The sequence below is a fragment of the Rhinopithecus bieti genome, unplaced genomic scaffold (assembly GCF_001698545.2).
Source record: "Rhinopithecus bieti isolate Rb0 unplaced genomic scaffold, ASM169854v2 scaffold_11252, whole genome shotgun sequence".
Lineage (NCBI taxonomy): Eukaryota > Metazoa > Chordata > Mammalia > Primates > Cercopithecidae > Rhinopithecus > Rhinopithecus bieti.
In genome coordinates, this window is record NW_016806895.1 from 2222113 (window position 1) to 2230844 (window position 8732).

The 8732-nt window shown below is 46.3% G+C and overlaps 1 long non-coding RNA gene across 1 annotated transcript; it reads left to right on the top strand.

Annotated features, from left to right (window-relative positions):
* Positions 1-61: 61 nt before the first annotated feature.
* LOC108533733 (uncharacterized) lies at positions 62-7666 on the top strand. The gene is made up of 3 exons (XR_001886810.1): positions 62-320; positions 5834-5950; positions 7552-7666. It is a non-coding gene; the product is annotated as an uncharacterized LOC108533733 (long non-coding RNA).
* The last annotated feature ends 1066 nt before the right edge of the window (positions 7667-8732 follow it).

Genomic DNA, 8732 nt, shown 5'->3' on the forward strand with positions numbered 1-8732 from the left:
CGGCCCCGCCCCACCCCACCCCACCCTACAAGGCGCGACCCGGCTGATCCATGCCCTGCAGGAGCCCGGTTTCTCGCCAGCAAACTGCTCTCAGGGGCTACCGAGCATTCCCGCCTCGCCGCAGGAACCCTTTCAGCTCGCCCTCGGGCTCTGGGGACCGCTCCACAGAGGGGCCTCCCGGAATTCCCTGCCGGTCTCCGCGGGCACACTTGGCTGGCTGCTGCGGCCAAAACTACCTTCGCGTGGCGGGGTCCTCCCTCCCCCTCACAGACACCCCGACATTCCCCCAAAACTGGAAGGGACGGCCCCAAGTGATCTAGGTAGATCTACTCCGTGCCCCCCTCCCACATACACACACCTGACAGATGGAGAAACTGAGGCTCAAAGAGCCGAGCGCGGAAAGAGCTTCTGGACTCCACAGGCCAATCCTGTAACCTTATGCCTGACAAACAAAACCTTATTGTCATTGGAGGAGGACGGAGGGCGGGAGTGACTAAACAGCTCTAACTTCTGCTTGCCACCTGCCAGGACTCCTTTCCCTGCGCTTAGTAAGAGCAGAGTATAAAAGCGCTGATGCCCGGGAAGGAGCAGGCCTCGCGTTCTGGCAGCCTTCTCTATGGGCTCCCGGGTCGGAAGAACAGTAGCAAATAAATCTCTCCTACGTTATGCACTGTATTGTGAACAACAGCTGTGCCAGTCTTCCACCCCAGCACCCAGCACACAGTCGAGCTTCATTTATGGATTTGAGGCTGGCGGCGGTGGCAGTGGCTCATGCCTGTAATCCCAGCACTTTGAAAGGCTGAGGCGGGCAGATCGCTTGAGCCCAGGAGTTTGAGACCAGCCTGGCCAACATGGCAAAACTCCATCCTTACTAAAAATACAAAAATTAGCCGGGCATAGTAGTACACGTCTGTAGTCCCAGCTACTTGGGAAGCTGAGGCGGGAGAATCGCTTGAGCCTGGGAGGTCGAGGTTGCAGTGAGGTGCGTTTTCACCACTGCACTCCAGCCTGGGTGACAAAACAAGACTGTCTTAAAATATATACATACATATATGCATTTGGCCCTTTATATCTACAGGCTTCAGAACCTGCAGATACCCGGGCTGACTGTGAGGGACTGGAGCATCCTCAGATTTTGGTATCCACGGGGATACTGAAACCAATACCCTGCCAATACCAAGGGAGGACTGTATTTGTAGAATAAATGGCTGCATCAACTGCAAAATTTAAATCTAAATTTAAATTTAGAAATGCAAATATGTCAATTCAGAGGTGAATGAAGGAGCTAGATGAAGAAGTTCACGGACAGGAAGGGCCCTGAATTATGGGCTGGATTTTGTCCTCTACCTTCTCTCTAGGCTGATGGTGGATACCCTGAAAGGCCACCCATGGAAAAGGTGAAGAAAGTGCCCCCTGGTTCTCAGAAGCCGCTGCTGCTGTTGTAAGCAGATATCGGGTGGTGTCGCTGGCTGCATCATTCGTCAACCACACACATTCATATGAGTGTTACCCTTCAGCACTGTGCCTTCCAAAAGCCCCTGGCTAAGGAAACGCTGCTTCTGAGCCACAGAGACAGCTGATTTATGGACTATTTTATCACCACTTCTAAACTGTGGCTCTAAACTTAACACAGAGGGTAATGGTAGTGCTGTATCCATTCCTTCACTCAATAAATATTTGCTGAGCACCATCTGCGTATCAGGGAATGTACTAGATGATGTGTATATAGAGATGAAAAAGCCATAGTCCCTGTCGCACAGCCCAGCAGACAGACACAGAAACAAAAATATGATGTCATGAGCTAGATGCAAGGAGAGAGATATGACAAGGGTACTGTTGGAACAGAGGAGGGACACTGAACCCCGTGGGAAAGGAGGCTCCAGGCTTAACTTTTTGGAGGAGGTGAAACTTAACTGAACCTTAAAGAATGCGAATCAGCCAGATAAAGAGTGTGGGAAATTATTCCACAAGGAAGGACGAGCACAAGCTAATGTACAGGGACAGGAAACTGCATGGTATACAAAGGAATGTCTAGCATCTCAACATGGCTGGGAAGGGCAAGAGATGGGGCTAGAGAGGTGCACAGCAGCCAGACCATGAAGGCCTCATGTGCCAGGTGGAGTGTGGATCTAAAGGGAGCAAGGCTGGCTGGAAGCTTTGACACCAGTTGCAAAGCTGTTGCAATAATCCAGGTCGAAATGGAAAAGTGTGGAAAGACCAGAAATACTTAAGAGATAATACTGAAAGACCTAGGATTGTGGAGAAAAGAGAAGTGTTTTTGTTGAGAGATCCCATGCACTTTACCTATATTACGTTCCTCCTATGAGGTAAGAGTTGTGTCTGTCTTATAGAGAAAACAAACTGAGGCTCAGAGAGGTAGTAACTCATCCAAAATGGCACCAATATATGTGACTCCCAGACCCATGCCTTTAACCCCAGTGGTTCTCAACCCTAGGATATTTTAACAGCTCTGTCTCACAAGGGATATTTGTTGATGTCTGGAGTCATTTTGGGTTATCACAGCTGGTGGGTTCCTACTGGTGTCCAGTGGATGCAGGTTGGGAATGCTGCTAAACATTCTACAATGTATAGGACAGCATCCCCACAACAAAGAATTCTCCAGGCCAGGTATGATGGTTCACGCCTGTAATCCCAACCCTTTGGGAAGCTGATGCGGGTAGATTGCTTGAGGTCAGGGGTTCGAGACCAGCCTGGGCAATGTGGCAAAAACCCATCTTTACCAAAAATACAAAAATTAGCTGGCCATGGTGGTGTGACTCTGTAGTCTCAGCTACATGGGGGGCTGAGGCAGGATGATTGCTTGAACCCAGGAGGTCAGGACTGCAGTGAGCCATGATTGCACCATTGCATTCCAGCCTGGGTGACAGAGCAACACCCTGTCCAGACAAAAAAAAGAAAGAAAGAAAGAAAAGAAAGAATGAAAGAAAGAAAGAAAGAAAGAAAGAAAGAGAAAGAAAGAAAGAATTAACCAGCCCAAAATATCAAGAGTGCTGAGGCTGAGCAATCCTGCTTTAATCATGAGTTTATAGTTTAGGTGATCTGGTGAATGGTGGCACTACGACCAATTGAGAATAGAACAGAAGAAGAAAATATTTGGGAACAGAATCATGGATTGAGTTTGAATACATTGAATTTGGAGTGCTCTTAGAATGTCCAGATTCCGTTGCCCAGAAAGCAGTTTGACTGCATAGCCCTGACCTCAGGCAGAACAGAGTTGAGAGTCATCTGCATATGGATGATATTAACACCAGGAGACTACCCATGAAGAATGCCCAGGTGGAGATGAGAAGAGGGCAGAACCCCTAAGAGCAACACTTAGCAACAGCAAAGAACAAAAACCCCTGAAGCAGACAAAGAAAATGGTCATCCAGGAATGAGGAGGGACTGGAGTATATGATGTTATGGAGGTCAAAGGAGTTAAAGTTTCAAAGTAAGAGGAATTGGCAATATCAGATATATTCAGAAAGTCTGGAAAGTAAGGCCTAAACAGTGTTCTTGGATATGACAGTTGAAAACTAATTGATGACCTTGGCCAGTGGAATTTTGGCACAGTGGCGAAAGCTGTAAGTTTAAAGAGACATTAGGAGTGAATAAATGGAGACAGTGAATACAGAGGGGAAAAAGAAGTAGCTAGAGGGGCAATAGCTAGAGGTGAGTACTGAGATCAAAGGAGGATTTCTTTTAAAACTGGAAAATGTGAGCTGTTTGAGAGGAAGAATTTGGTTAAAAGGAAAAAGTTGAAAATGTAAGCAAAAGAAAGCTGAGGGAACCAGGTGGAGTGGCTCATGCCTGTAGTCCTAGAACTTTGGACAGCCAAGAGAGGTGGATCAATTGAGCTCAGGAACATGGTAAAAACCCATCTCTACCAAAAATACTAAAAATTAGCTGGGTGTGGTGGAGTGCACCTGTGGTCCCAGCTACTTGGGAGGCTGAGGTGGGAGGATCGCTAGAGCCTGGAAAGTCGAGGCTGCAATGAGCCATGATTGGGCCACTGCACTCCAGCCTGGGTGACAGAGCCAGACTCTGTCTAGAAAAATAAAAAAAAAAAAAGGGAAAGGAAAGTTGAGGGACAGCACAAAGTTCTTGAGGAGATAGGACCGTATGGGTTCAAGGACACAGGCTAAGGGATGGACCATTGAACAAGAAGAAAGACCCTCATCTGGCTGGGTGAGGTGGCTCATGCCTGTAATTCAAGCACTTTGGACAGCCAAGGCAAGCGGATCACTTGAGCCCAGGAATAACCAGCCTGGCCAACATGGTGAAACCCTGTCTCTACTAAAAATACAAAAATTAGCCAGATATGGTGGTTTACACCTGTAGTCTCAGCTATTTGGGAGGTTGAGGTGGCAGATCGCTTGAGCTCAGGAGGCAGAGGTTGCAGTGAGCTGAGATCTCACCACTGCACCCCAGCAGTGCAGTGGGTGACAGAGCGAGAGCTGGTCTCAAAAAAAAAAAAAAAAAAAGAAAGAAAAGAAAGAAAGAAAGAAAGACCCTCATCTGAGTCTGAGAAAGAAGAGGGGGAGTTTTGATGGGTGAGGATGCTCACGGTGTGTGGGAAGACGGTCAGGAAGTAAGTTAAAACAATAACTGATGAACTTATCTTCTCAATAAGGGAGGTCCTGAGGTGGACCAAGGTAACACACTGACCCATCTTCTCACTCATGACCATCACGCTGTGAGATGACACTGGGGACTTTAGTCTCAGTATAACACAAGCTTTGCTAAATACGAAAAATTAGTCAGGTGTGGTGGTGCATGCCTGTAATCCCAGCTACTCGGGAGGCTGAAGCAAGAGAATCACTTGAACATGGAGGTGGAGGTTGTGGTGAGCTGAGATCACACCATTGCACTCCAGCCTGGGCAACAAGAGCAAAACTCCATCTCAAAAAAAAAAAAAAAAAAAAAGAACTGGATTGACACATGAGGTGACATAAAGAAGGGAGAGTGCCAGCCCCATGCCTGGCATGCAGCAGGCCACCTCAATGCTCATGAGTTTCTTTTCCACCCTGCTATGGGTGACTGACCATGCGAGGCCCTGTCTGGAAACATAGACAAGTAGGATCTGCAACATTCTGGAAACTAAAAGCACTATGAACCTCCCGCCCAGATATCTGGCCATTGCCTTCCTTGTATCCTAAGTTATTCTCTAACCTTACATCTAATGGTGATAGCCTCCTATGAGCTCTTCCTAAGAGCCCAGGGCATAGTAGTCATTAGAGTGTTTGTAGAATGCTAGAAGGAGGTAGGGAATAAATCACTGTAGTTTTTTGGGTTTCGGCCTTGGGAAATCAGAAATCTCAGTTTTGTCCTCAGTCCCAGTAGCAATATAGTTAATAGACTTCTCTTCCCCAAACGCTCATAGCATACCATTTGTAACTAAGAGAGTATATTTTGCTTTATTTTAGTCCTTTGTCCATTTTTTCTCTCACACTGTCTCTATGAAGCCTCAACACTCTTCTTTCCCCCACTCAGTGTAACACAGAGCCTAGGACACAATAGGTGTTCCAGTTCAATATTCACTAAATGAAAAATGGCATCAGCAAAATTCCATCTCAGTGCCTGTTTCTCCATCAATCCATGGGAGGCTCAGGGAGGCCAGCTCTTTGCCATAGTCCACACAAGCATTTCCTAAGTTATTGGGCCTCCTGAGAACCTCATGAAGCTCAGGGTGGTGAAATTGAGTTGGCTGTCCCCAGTCCCATGCCCCAGCCAGTAGCACTCAGCCGTCACCCACCAGGATGAATTCCTCCGCACCAGCTTCTGCTTCACTGGAACTGTTTGCCATAGGGCCAATTCCTCTCCGTCCTACCAGAGACCAGTGAGGCAGGGCAGGAGACACTCAGCAATTTACCTCATGCGGGATCTCTAATAAGAGGCTGGCAGAAAATTTCCTGTGCTTCCCATGCTCTGCCCAACTCTAGGGTCTCAGGTGAGAGAATATCTGGCCTGTCTGGCACACATTTTTTGTTTTTTTTTTTTGTTTGTTTGTTTGTTTTTGACAGTTTCACTCTTGTTGCCCAAGCTCGAGTGCAATGGTGCGTTCTCGGCTCACTGCAACTTCCACCTCCCAGGTTCAAGCAATTCTTCTGCCTCAGCCTCCTCCCAGGTAGCTGGGATTACAGGCATGTGCCACCACACCTGGCTAATTTTTTTGTTTGTTTGCTTGTTTTTTTTTTTTTTTTTTTTTTTTTTTTTTTTTTTTTTAAGAGATGGGGTTTCACCATGTTTGTCAGGCTGGTCTTGAACTCCTGACCTTAGGTGATCCACCCTCCTCGGCCTCCCAAAGTGCTGAGATTGCAAGCAAGCACCATCGTACCAGGCCTGGTACATTCTTTTCCCTAATTATCAGGCATATGTATCTCCCCCAGACATCCAGGGTAAACCAACCTGGACCCTCAGAAATTTCTGCCTTAGATGGCTACCTTGAGGTCAGCTCTGGGAGCAGAGCTAGTCAGGCTCGAGAGCTGCCCAGCCTGGGCCCTCCAAGGAGGGCTGGGAGCTTTTCCCCAGCTGTCTCTTGTTCCCAGCAAAAATCAGAGCAATACACTCAAATCACAGCTGAGAATGTAAAGACCTAAATAAATGGAAAGATGATTTATTATGTTCATAGGTTGGAAGAATCAATAATCCCCACTTTGATGCCTAACCCTCCACCTCCCCCACAACACAGCCCTGGCCTTACAAGTTACAGCAGCCACTAGCTGAAAAGTCACTCTGTCCAGATCACTTCCATGGAAATGATGGGATAGCTTTTAGGGGCAGATATCCTTATGTGGGAAGCAGGATAAGGCCAGGAGACCTGAACTCGCTGGGCTTCAGTTTACTTATCTGCAAAATGACAGGGCTGGATTCACCAGACAGTCTTTAAGCTCTCAGTAATGAAGTTCTGAGCCCTGTTCTAAGAACATCTTTCTGCAACTCCTGCTTTTTATCTTCAGTGAGAAGAGGATTTGAAATCTTCTGAAACAATGTTTCTCTATCTTGAATACTAAGCAAGTTCCTTTTGAAAGGATACAAAACCTCACAAAGTTACTTAATTTTTATTTTAAAGTTCCTTAAATGTGTATGAACGTAAAACTAGGTACAAAACTTCCTAAGGTTTGGGGTTTACAATCAACCATAAAATGAAAACAAGCTTACAAATTCTATTTAAAAGAAACTATAAAACCAGTAAGATCCAAATTAGTCACACTAATTTAAATGTAACTGTTGCTATTTGCTGAAACAAAATTGCTACTCCCAGCATGATTTAGTTCTGACTGTGATCAAGCAGGTGGTTCTTTCTGCATTGGGGATGCCTGTATCACCACGTGCCAGGCAATGACTCAATTCTCCTACCACTTTCTCTATTTGAACTCCTGCATCAGGGCATCATTTAACGTTCACTTGATTGGAACACACTGTAATGAATCAAGTTCCCTCTGCTGTTTTCTCATTAGCACTGAACAGTTAAAGTTAAAAACAATTTTTTTAATCTTTGTACCAACAGGATCCTTCTCTCAAATTTCAATGTCCTTATCTATAACACAGAGAGAATCACCTCCATCCCACCTACCTCACAGGATGGCTGTGCACATTCATTCATTCAACTATTTTTTATTGAGTACCTACTATGTGCCAAACACTGTTTTGGCACAGATGATGTAGCAGTGACCAGAATGGACACAGGTCCATACCCCATGGAGCTTACATTTCAACTGGGAGAGCCTGATAAGAAAATAAAGAAGTAAAATAATATGATAGTGTTAAGCTATAAGGAAGAATATATATATATATCAGAGAAGGGGAATTGAGAATTTGGGGAGAAGTAGAGGGAGGTTACATATTTTAAATGCAGTGTTCAGGGAAGGTTTGTTGAGTAGGTAGCCTTTAAGACCTAAATGGGTGAGAAAACATGAGCATTCCAGGAACAGGCAATAGGTCACAGTAGCTACCAAGAAATACTGCACATGAGACACACACCGAAAAGTACAATGCAAATGTGGGTATAATAGATACCTGTTGTTTTGCTGTCCAGCAACCATTTCCCCCTCCTGGCAACCATACCTTGCTATTCCTCTGGGAGGGCACCTCCCCTGATCCAATCCCTGGGCTTCAAGTAGAGTTGACCCCACCCCTAGTCAACAGGGCTGGGCAAATGACAGGCCTAGCCAATCAGAGCACACGATTGGCTTAGGGCATGGGACCCAATCAGAATGAAGGACACACAATGAAACTTTTTTTTTTTTCTTTGAGGCAGGGTCTCTGTCTTTTCTTTGAGGCTCTGTCACCCAAGCTGGAGTGCGTGGTGCCCTATCACGGCTCACTGCAGCCTTGACTCCCTGGGCTCAAACAATCCTACCACCTTAGACTCCCGAGTAGCTGGGATTGCAGGCATGCACCACCATGCCCAGCTTTTTATTTGTTTATTTAGAGACAGTCTCATTCCGACACTCAGGTTGGAGTGCAGTGGTGCCATCTCAGTTCACTGCCACCTCCACCTCCCGAGTTCAAGCGATTCTCCTTCCTCAGCCTTCTGAGTGGCTGGGATTACAGATATGTACCAACACGCCCAGCTAATTTTTTGTGTGTTTTTAGTAGAGATGGAGTTTCACCATGTTGGCCAGACTGGTCTTAAACTCTTAACTTCAAATGATCCACCTGCCTTGGCCTCCCAAAGTGCTGGGATTACAGGTGTGAGCCACCACGTCCAGCCCCCAATGACGTCTTTT